General features: G+C 37.4%; 1 long non-coding RNA gene across 1 annotated transcript in view; it reads right to left on the reverse strand.

Annotated features, from left to right (window-relative positions):
• Window positions 1–12,456, reverse strand: part of LOC147908771 (uncharacterized) — a 98,519-nt gene that overhangs the window by 23,809 nt on the left and 62,254 nt on the right. The window lies entirely within an intron of this gene.

A 12,456-nucleotide genomic window follows, 5' to 3' on the forward strand; every position in this document is an offset into this window, starting at 1 on the left:
CTATGCTTTTATAATATATAATGTAAATTATATGCGTAAGATTTATCGATAAAAGTGAAGTATGTACGGATCAATATGTTCTAAGAAACGATCTTAATTATCACTCTGACAAAAAGTTACGAAACTACCCTTTAGCGTCTAGAAATTTATCTTCTTCCCCAAGACTTTTTTTCTGATAAATGTTCTGAACGATATCGCAATCTTCTTTTCTTCACGAAAAAGATAGTTCACCACTTCGACTTAAACGAAAGTATAAGGGTGTATGTAACTTTAGCGTATTGGTGATCCAGACGAGAGATATGGAAAGCAGAAGCGAGGAAGCGCTGGCAACGGAGGTGCACAGCTGACGAAGAACCGCTACATAAGCACCGAACGATCAGCCCCGGATACCCGAGCTGTCACGTTCAGGAAAAATATTTCTCGGTTTCCTCGGCTATGGTCGCTCGAGAGTAACTGTTCCGAGTGTGTGTGAGCGCCACGATCGAACTCCCGTTTGCATGTGCTTCAAATATGTGAGGCAGATATTGCGGTAGTGGCCCTAGAAAAGACGTCTTTCGGACACACCACTTCGAGGCATGCTCTCACATGCTCGAAGAGCTGCGAATGGATCGTGGCAACGTGGTGGAAATCAGCAAGTCGCCAAACTTCTTATCAACAAAGGATTCACGGCTGACTCCTTATCCGCAATGCTATTACTTGTTTCTCGTTGTAGTTTCTCTCTCTCTCTCTCTCTCTCTCTTTCTCTTTAGCTACCGTTGTCGTGACTTGTTCTCCTCACGTACACTTCATTAAGTACTGTTCCGCGGGGACATCGGTCCACTTTGCTGCTCGAAATTACTTCTTCGAGGAAACCAATTTGCGCCGACGCACCGAGAGATACAGATTCTCCGTTGGGATGAAGATCAGCTATTGTCTTTATGCAAAAGCTGTTATCGCGCGAAGAGCGTCACGTCGACACGCGCGACGAGTATCAACAAGAGAATACTTGAAAAGCTATCGCGGCTGATAATTAAATTTGTATCAATGGCCATTTACAAATCATACATTAATATACAACAAATAAATACTTTCGTTATATTTAAGCTATTGAACAATTGCTGCAACAATGGATTAACCCATAACTGAAGTCCTCTATTTGTCCCAAAAAAATTGTGTCAATCCATTGTTACCGCTGTTATATTTTATGTAGTGATTTATATTTTTTCTATCTGTCAGTAATGTAACCATCTGCAGAAAATTTTTATTTTTCTCGTAATACTTATTTCTTATTTACGATCTGCAACTCGTAAACTTTTCAGACATGTGCTAAAAGTTTTTATAGCACGTGCAAATAAATATTTTTTTCCATCACTTTAACTTTACAGTTTATTTTTTCTGTTTTTTTTTTATTTTTTTTTTTTTTACAAAATATAGGTTAACCCATTTTGTAGCAAGTTCTTCAATTATTCATGTCTCTAATAATATTCAATTAAAAAATAGTAATTCAGGGATGTCTAAAGCAAACAATTTTACAATCCATTCAGATTACGCACTAAATTATATCATGATTGAATATGAGCGATTAAGATTCGATTATTAGAGCTTAATCAGTTTTATAATTATTGGTCAATGCCAAATTAGTCCAAAGCGCAATCACACAATGCAATGTCAACCTTCAATGCATTATAGTTTGATGCGTAGTATAACATCGCTATAACACATAAACTATAAAGCATATCATCGCGTTATGCACGTATAAATTATTCCGATATATGTTTCTGTTGTCTGCCTATTCTAGCATGCGCTTATTGCGCTCTAAATTATTTACGTTTACGGACCCATTATTTATTGCTGCTCATCGTATTATTCTATTGTATCCGCAAGCACAGGTTAATGTACGTAGACATACGACAAATAGTGAATTATTACGACACCCTATAAATGTTAAAGATAAGCGAATTACAACGTTGTAATTGGAATAACCCCGCACATGCGGTAGTCGCATCGCGTAAGTAATGATAAATCTCACGCGTCGACATTATTTTCTAAACGAGAGTCCCTCCAACTCTAAAGAGGTTCATCCTTACTTAATTGCGCATATTATTTTAGCAGAGCGCGGCTAATTGCCTGAATGCGAAATTATTACTTGAATAGGACACTATGTACCGAAACTGAGTTTAAATGGCAGTAGTTGCCTGACGGAGAGAAAGAGAGAGAGAGAGAAAGAGAGAGAGAACGCAATTTCACTGCCGGTATGTAATACCAGATAATTCCTCTTTTTTTCGCCTTCCAACAATTAAAGGGCACAAGCGACAAATCTCAGCTTTCTCATTCAAACGTGAAATTTCTTTCTTTATAGTAAAGATTTTACATCAGAATTGTGCCATTCCAGTTGGGAAATATGCAATCGGTAAGCTTTATTTCACATATAGTGGATTTTGAAGTATGTGAATATGCATGTCGTGTTGCAATATATCGACTGGATTACAATATTTATGCGCCTTGTAACTTCGTTCTTTGTCTTGGCGCTTCGAAATTCGGCGCATCGAACAGTTCCGAAATTCGAACCGCGTTGCCCTACCAAATCCCTAACGAAGATCCCAAGCGACCGGGAAATTTACGACAGACGTCAGAGAAACGAAGGACAGGCATCTACGAAACTTGAGTAAAATTCCATCCATCTGTAATAAGTCGCGCTCCTCGAATATCCTACTTGACGTATGTTACGAAGATCGCAATAAAATGTAGACATGGCAAAGTACTAGCTGTTTATTTGAAAAGGAACAGACATCTAATTTGGAAGATCTCGTTAACCGTATTCTCAGCATTCTATTTCAATTTTAAATATTTTAACATTTCTCTTACCTTATTTTACAAATAATTGGATCTCAACTCAGATTTCGAACATTATTCTTACGTCCTATTGTGAAACGAAACAATCGGCGGCTCTCACTTTTACGATAAATGTCTAACAAAACAGTACTTCTTACTTTAATAAGAAGTACTGTGATATTCTTTTATAGACACTGCTACCTCTTCAATTAACTTGACAGAAGAAACATAAGAGTAGTTTTGCATAATAGCGCGGAATATGAGAAACTTTAATCCGTGCAATATCGCTGCAAAACGATCTCTTTTAGTCGACTGTCACATAAATGCACTCCGCCCGCGTAAAATTTATCATATCGTTTTTAAGGTAAATTTAATGCGCAAATGAAGCTCCACAGAGATATTTTAAATTATAATTCAAAACCTAGTTTTATAATAAATCATACATGGCTCAAAAGATATATCTGATAAATCTTGAATAGAAAGGTTTGAAAAAGAGAACCGGATTCCCATAGTATTTCTTTGCTGATCCGTTTTTCTCTCATCATAAAAGTGCTCACAGAGCGACATGCAAAGTTATCAAAGAAAACTTGCTAACATTCTTTGCTCGTTGTAGGAAATAATATCATACCAGTAAAAAATAGAAAGCGAAGAGTCGGCTTGGCATTATATAGATATTTGGCGATGCAATAGAGCGCGTCATTTACAATACAAAGGGTATCATCTTCTCGTATTATTAATTAATAAACATTGCATCGTCATCATCGATACGCGAATCGATTCCGCAGATGACAGGTAATCCCAATGGGTTCGACGATAACAAGATGTATGGACGTCGATGAGCCTTCGAGGAATAAGTCGTTACGTCCGATGATAAGCAATGGTTATGTAGGGATAAAGTACCTACTAGACGAGTTAAAGCGGAGACGAAATCGATTAATGTTCTCGGAAGTTAACAACAGCAACCGCGCGCACATCACGTATAATCGAATAGAGTTTACTGACTAATAATAAAGAACTTAAACAGAAGTTCCGAGTAAGTTATGCAGAAGTTATTAACGAAAATGAGAGTTATTTAGCTAAAACGCGGTAATATACAAAATTAAAATTTTACGACGAGTAATGGCCTTGCGCAGCTTCAAAACTTGAGGAAAAGCCAGAATTCTGTTAACTATATTAAAATGTTTAAGTGTCGAAAAACTTTACAAAAATCACAAGTACTTTATAATTCCAAGCATAATTCCAAGAGTGTATCCAGAATTTCTTTTTGAAGAAGGTTTTTATCAATTCTGTTACATCATATAAACAGCAATTTTAAGGGTGTCGCACTTATTTGATCCAACAAAATATTCATTAACATTTCATCGCGTATATTTTGTTTTTCGACTCAAAAAAATGGTCTTGCGATAATTATATATATATATAATGTCAATAATAATAATGTCAAAGTTCTATGTAACGAAAGTTCCAAAAATTATATGGTTATAATGGAGAAAAAAAATTTTTACGTGACAGCAAAAAATATATTTAAACAACAGTAAAGTTGTTATTTTTTTTTATAATTAAAAATAAAAAATAAATAAAAAATTTCGAAAGAATTTTGGAACTCCACAAACTCCCCCTAAATACGTCCATAATCTCTAAGATACTTTTTTAAAACGATCTTTTCATTCGCGAACATATATTATAGCGAGAAAAAGGTCATTGCTGTTCGTCCATTAATATCAGCGATTAGATAATAGTCATTACAATTTATGCCACGAAAACAATTTCGCTGAGGAGTCAGCTGTGAGTAGCCACTCAAAACATCACACTGACTCGTATCGATCGTTAAACGAAATGGAGGCAATTAAATGAAACGGTTACGTTCGAAAACGCTCGCCGTTGTTTCTCGACTTCCATTCTCCATTATCTCGCGCGAAAGTCGATACACGTGTTAGGGTAAAATACATAGGTGCTTTATCAAGCATCCGTTGTAAGCGTTAAGAGCAGTCGCCTGGTGAGAAAAGAACTTGGTATTTAAGGATCATACATTTCGCGTTGAAATCTCAATTTTTCAACATAGCTCAATTTTTCGGTATCTCGAAACCGTCAATTTTCATTAAAATCAAAATATATGGTAGTAACAAAAATAATTCCTGCAGAAAAATTTTATTAACTGATAAAAAATATGACTATTCATTAAAAAATAGAATATTGGAAATACTAAAATATCAATATTTTTAACGATATATGAGAAATAGAAATATATAACTAAACTGTGTCACACATTTATATGACATAGCGCACGATCCTGTTATCGACATTCACAATTTTATGTGTTCGGTGCACGTTCTCCGACACTTTAAAATCATTAACGCCATATACGTATGTGTGACAAGAGAGAAAAGTTTGTTCCCTTCGAGGATGAGCAAACAATTTTTTTAACCTTTGATCTTTTCCTTCAGTGCAGTATATCGTTCCACGAAGATTAATGTATGTCGCACGTTCGCGCATAAGAGTGACTCGCTGTAATCTCCGCGAAGGAAAAAGAATCACGTTGGCGGGATTTCACTCATGTTCTCCGAGATAACGCGATTTTTTCGTTGCAAGTGCGAATCATAAACTTGCAGCAACGGCCGCGAAACCGGAAAAAAAATGAAGAAAAGAAAAAAAAACGAGAAAGCGAAAAGAGAGTACAATCTCAAGCAGCACGGGAGGGATAGCGGCAATACTAGCGGCAGGTAATGCTACTTAAACGCGACACAAGAGAGTGAATATCGGACTGTAAGGGGAATTTACGTGAGACTTCGATAAAGTACCGTGAACTTCTGCATTGAAGACACTTCGAGTTCGATATCTCGAGCGCGACGAGGGTGAGCGAGAACGGCAGCGACAAGAACGAGAGACAGGGAAAACGAAGCATCCTGATGGTGCGGAGTAACGGCAAGGGGTGAAGTGGTGAACAGCGAGCGATGGCGCAATAACGTTCGTCACCGAGAATTTCCAATATCACCGTCCGCAGTTATTGACGGACCGTAAACTCCACCGAATGGTAATCTAAAATCGTGCGGAAAATGAGGATGCGTACGATCGATGATTCACAGCGGCGATCGTTTATAGCCACAGGGGGGTCTGCTGATTATGCACGCAATTATACGGCATCGCGGCATCGTACCGTCACACAGCCGTTTTCATCGATGAGTGATAAATCGCGTCCTCCGCGCTTTCGTGGAGAGCATTTCCTCTGTTAGCGCCGTTTCCGTTCGCGATTTCGAGCCGAAATTATATCTGAACATGCGACACCGACTTGCCGTTCATTAATCGTCCTCGATCCAGTCATATTATGTAACACCATCGACCGTCCCGATTATTATACAACGTTATCGGGATAACTACGTTCGCTACGTAAACCCGATTACCGCGGACGAGAAACGAAGGAAAACCAATTGTCGCGAATATCGAGTGTATTCGAGCGAATGTGTTCGAGCTTTTCAGAGGAAAAATGCACATGTTAAGATAAATTCAACAGCTCCAACGTGGAAAGTAATTTTTCAGCGATTATTTTTAAATAATCTCAATCTATAAAAGAAAAAATCTATAAAAGAACAGTTTTACTGGAGTATATTTAGAAATTGCTAAGTATTTTAAAGTAATTGAAAACATTTAAAAATAATTTTATTGGATTATCGGAATAATTATTATACATAGGATGTTTAAGCTAATTACAAGAATGTTGCTTTTATCAAATTGCTTTTGAATGTAAAATGCTTTTTGCGGCATTGCTTGAATTTTCTGCATAATTATTTCGACGATTTAACAAAATTATTTGCAATTGTGTATCTGCTTGAATTTTTAGGTATTTCATCAAAATACGTTCTTTCCGTGTAAGAATAGTTTAGATTATTATCTTAATACTGGGACAAAATGGATGAATAAAAAATGCCAAAAAAGATTATTATAGATATAGGCAGAAGCAAAGTTTAAAGAGCAAATATGTGAATAAAGAAGTACCGTAACTCAAAATTTTCTCTACTAATACTACAATAAAACTGCAACTGTGTCGAGAGAATAAAACGACCGAGCAAGTATAAAGTAAAGTTTTCTCGACTAATGCGTGCCTCGGAATGTTGCGCGGCAGGGTGAAAACCACCGTAACTTCAATGGGGAAACTAACGCGTAGCATGAGAATCACATTAAAAACTCACGCGATCTTATGCACGAAGGTTAATTGCATCAACCTTCGTTCGCGCGCACGCTGACGTTGGAAATACGGTGCCCGTTAAAATGAGCCGCGCACACAAAGGCTAGTGTACGGGTCTGCAAACGCTGGCAACTCAATCAGCCATTTTTTAATTCGCACAGCAAAGTCCATTTCGGGCAGCAAAGTTTCGTTACGGAATTGTACGCGTGGCCGAATTCCAAGAGTCATCGGAGCGGATTGATTAAAACTTTCGACGATGTTCTCCGTCGCATTAATGTCGTGGAGTATTCGAGCCGCGTGCCAAAAGCGCAGTGAAACGGAGACGCGAGCTCTGAAAAACGGCACGCCGAGAGACAGTATCCCCGGCACCGTAACGCAGTGCACGACGTCTTCGCGAACTGGTAGGATAAAAAATAGTGGCATAAATCCCGCAGGAAATCGATCTGGCGTCCTTCTTTCTCCCGGGCTTTCCCCCGTCACCCTTCTACCATCTTGACACACGTGAGATTTACTCGCGGCCAGGAACCAATTTCACCTCTCCATCCGTCATATATCCACCTGATTAGGCGATTTGTTGCAGCCGGGTATTCCGAGGGGATACGACGATGTGTCGTCCCGACGACTCTTTCGAAATCGACACCACGACTTCACGTGTCCGTACGCCCATTATTTTATAAGTTGTATGTTCAGTTTGCTCGCACTTTCCGCTTATTCATGAATTCTCTTGTTGATCTCTATCTAGATTGAAACTTGAAGCGGAATAATCTTCTCCCGAATAATAACCGATATCGTTACATTGGCAGAAAAGTCTTCTTCGTATTTGTAACTATAATTACATGGTAAAATCATGGTAAAAGATTCCATTCATACAGTTATTATTACTAAAATGTTAGTAATAATAATTATATTTATAGTTCTACAATCAGCAGAAAATATATAACTATAATTTATAGTCATTTTCGATATCAACTTATAAATATTTACTTTTTCTATGTAGCACTAAAAATATAATTATTATTACTTATTAGGGCAATAATAATTATCAAAATGGTGTCCCTAACAATAATTAATTTACCATGGAATTACAAGCACAAATCATTTTTCTCTTAGTGTGATGGTTAAGCAAAGTAGAGAGCAAAGTATGGGAAATCTCGAAAAATTAGAATAATCAACTTGCGAAATACAGATCTATATTTAGCTGCAAGAATCTATGATAAATATTATAAAGGTGGATTAACCAGCACTAAAATTCTGTAACTCTTAACAAGTGTTAATATTATTACACTATCGTTATGCAAGTATTATACATATATAGTAAAAAAAAATGCAACAACTACATAATGACATTATCGTTAAGAGTTATAGAATCCCAGTGCTGAAATTGTTTTACTGGCAAAGTTATCTCCAATTAATCTTAGAGTATAAATTTCTCGCAATGTAACGTACGCTGGGATGCCCGCGCACCGCATTCCGATTATATTATTCAAAATTATTATACTGCACTGTTACGTTGTATACTACATATGTATATATATTTCGAATGTACAATAATAACGTTAAACTTATATTAATTGATGAAACTACTATTGATATGTATGGTTATTATAACAAGAGAACATGGACATGTATTATTATTACTCGAGCTTTGAATGAAATTTGTTACCAAAATACCACTAACTTTAGATTTAATTTTTTGATGGCTATATTTGATACATGAAAAGAACGATTTTGCTGAAATATCGAAAAATTTAACTAAATATACATCTGAAAATTTTATTGGACTAACAAAACAATTATGAATGTTCACGTCAATGTGATAACACTAATATCACAATATTGGTTTCGATTTGAAAAAGCTGTTTACTTGTTCATGTACACTGTTCTGTTTATCGTACAGTTTCTTAGTTATTTATCACTATTAGCTACTGTTAACACTATTTCGACTGCGCCTAGGGGTTGTTACCCTGAGTCGCCTGTTCGGACACTTTCGCGTATACACCTGGGGGCTAAAGCTCTGGTTCACGATAACCTCGCGATGACGCCTAGGGGAAAACCCTGAGTCGCAAGGATAATACTTGCGGACACTAAGATCGGACTGATTTAACTGACTTCAGCACCTCAAAATTGTACGGACTCGCGCTCGATCGATAGACTTGCTACCTCTTCGCGTTCTCTCGAAAGATTGACTTCTCCAAATTTCATGATCCAATCCTCCTCATATTCATCTACGATTGATGAATTTCGACTAATCAAGAGTGACGGCGGATCGGCAACTTGCAACAAACGCGGCAAAAGGATCACAAACGTCGTGATCCGCTTGATCTTCATCGCGGTGGTATCACGTTTGTCCACCGCGTTAATCGCTGAAATAATCATTATTAGATCACAGCACCAAAGATCTGATGTCTGCGAAGCATATAAATTTGCCATCGAAAACCCGATGATATATGACCATTATTTAAGACTCTAAATAATCTTTGAAGTCGATTTTTGGATCGCATGGTCGTGCACGACAATAATCTCATACGACTCATCAATGAAAAACGTTCAAACTGCTAGAATATCAAAATTTTTTACAGCATTGTTTAAGTTTTCTATGTACAAATATTTTTGTTGTCTAATAAAATTATTTCCAAATTTGTATCTAACTAAATTTTAAAGTATTTTAGCAAAATTGTTCTTTCCATATAATGAAGTTAAGTTTGCGTCCCAGCAAAGAAGAAACTTGAGTGTCTGAGAAAGTAATGAACCAAGAAAACATCAACATGTTATATTATTACTCGAGCTTCAAACTAAATTTGTTGTACCAACATGCCACTAGCTTTGATTTTATTCCTTACATTGGCCGTATTTGATAATAAAGTTAAGTTTGCGCCATAGCACAGAAAGACTTTAAGAATGTCTGAGAAAGTAATCAACCGGCGCGCTAGTATTAAATCCCGTGGGATTCTGGCTTTGCGTTGAATACCTTTTCAGATTCTAAACTCTCGTCCTAAATCCGCTTTATATCTATGGCACAATGTTAAGTCTATTAGAAGCTTATGCGGCATGAATCATCATAAATTATCAACCGCGAATGTTACATTATCCAAGAAAATGAGACAAATGTCGAGAATAATCCGATTTCGCGATCAGCAAAGGTATGGATTCGATGAAACAAATCCGTCGAATGTCCAGAGTGTCATATGAATTAATTAACTCGAAACATACTCGGATTTCAGACATGGAACAGCAATGTGAAATTGCGTCTGTATCCGTCCCATATCCATCCGTTTGAGATGTGAATTTGTCCTGCAAATTACATTATGTACACAAGGCACGGCCTCTGATACACGATGTGAGTCTTCCAGCCGAAGGCACAACACGAGAGCATGCATTCCGGGCGCGGTCGTGCTGGTAAAATTTAGACAGTCGAGTTTCAGGATACGCCGAATTGCTGCAACCAGCGCGCGTCGACGACGACTGGAACGGGCGAGTTCGGGGACCGACTCGTCCCATCGCGTCGGTCTCTCATCTCGTCTCGTGCGCGAGTACGCAATCCCAAAATATTCCGGAGTGGCGATATTTTCTGGACATACAGGACGACCGACAACTGGCCACCCGTACACGGGCTGCGTGCGTCCGGGCAATTTACAGCGGCGGCCTTTTGAATTCAGCAGTGCCCAACCGAGCGCAGAATTTTAAACAATTTGCCGCGTGACATGCCGACAGTTCCTACAAAGCCCGCGAAATCTGTACGAGTTTTCTGTATTGGGAACGAACATAAAGATAAATGAGTAAAGGATATTAGGTATTCATACAGCGTATCCACATTTAACGCTAAATATGATGCATACGCGCATCTACGAATGAACGTATGTTATCGCGTTCTCATGTCACTGCGTCGGAAATTTCTACTTTTATATCAGAAAAGACGGCACGACTAACGTCAATCGTGTATTTTTCATCGAATATCTCCCTAATTGATGTCAACTATTGCGAATTAGTATCATTGCCATCAGTCAAATCTCTACTCTATTGACAATACCGAATATGGTAGAACAAATTGCTTGCTTGCTTTAGAAATTGAAACATCTACTTGAAACTGACTTATATCCTTGATATCATTGTTATTTTTACGATACAATAGCAACCGAATCTAATAATAAGTACGTTGAATATGTTCGTTCACTTCATGAGACGTAATCAAAGAAACAATGGCACAAATCTAACTCCAGACTTTGGATGGCTGGAAATGCACTTTAATTCTGTTCAGATTCCCACAGAAAGAATGCTAAAACATTCAAAAATTTAGATACAGATCTAAAAATCATTTTATTGGACCATCAAAATATTTGTGTAGAAAACTCAAGCATGATTAGCTATGCTGCAAAGAAATCTGATATTCTAGTAATCAGTTGAGCGTTCTATTAATTTGATAGTCTAATAAAATTTATTTTCAGATTTATATGGCTATTTGTAGATATACCTACAGCAAAATCGTTCTTTCTATGCACTCTAGTGCCAAGCGTCACTTTATTCTTGTTGTCCATCATTAATCACTTGTTCAATAAAGATAATATGATATCAGGAAAGCACTTATTAGTAAAAATTTGAATGCGCCCATAGTAGATTTTCTCGTCATATTAATATAATACTAGCAATTTTATCTAAGAAAAAAAGAAGAACATACTCCATATACGCAATTGTAGAAATTTGATACAAAATGGTACTCTCAGCAGAGCTCGATCTCGATCAATCTTTTTTTAAATACGACAAATACGAGTACGTGTCATAACCGAATTCGCCCAGGTATACATTGTTGCGAATGTAACAATCGGAATACGTATTCTCTCGAACGGTGTCGTGCTCGGCGCAAAACTGAAAATACGCACGCGAGTTCAGCACGAGTTTTTTTACAGTCGGCAAAATGTCATCTCGGTGACAAAATCTGGTTAAATCTGATATCTACGAAGCGTAGTCAAATAAGTGAGCAGATAAATATTCGGTTCGTATATTACAATCGAAACTTTTTATAGTATATATAATATTCCATAATATTATTGATCAAAATACGGGCGTGAAATTTTCCGGGATGGGATACCACATGCAAGTTTTCAACATACGTTTGGTCAACCATGATTTTACCATTCCCTGTATCGAAAATTATCATACTACCTCATATTTCACGATACGAATGTTTCGAACACGACGCAAGACCAACATCTAATCGCCGTATGTGGCAATATCCGTGGTGGAACAGCGATAAGAGTGCTGAATCAAATATATGGAGTAACCGATACGCTGAGTCTTATCTAGGCGAGCGAGTCATTGATTTATCATGCGTCGAGTACTCGCTTCATACGATAATAACCGATAACGAGCTGGTAGGTAAATTTCTAGGTAACGGATCGATGATATCAGCTTTCGTTTCTGTTAGCACACAGTCGAAATGTCGATGTGTTATCGTGAATCAGCGGCGTAAA

This window comes from Acromyrmex echinatior, chromosome 8 (genome assembly GCF_024713525.1).
Source record: "Acromyrmex echinatior isolate Ae372 chromosome 8, ASM2471352v2, whole genome shotgun sequence".
NCBI lineage: Eukaryota > Metazoa > Arthropoda > Insecta > Hymenoptera > Formicidae > Acromyrmex > Acromyrmex echinatior.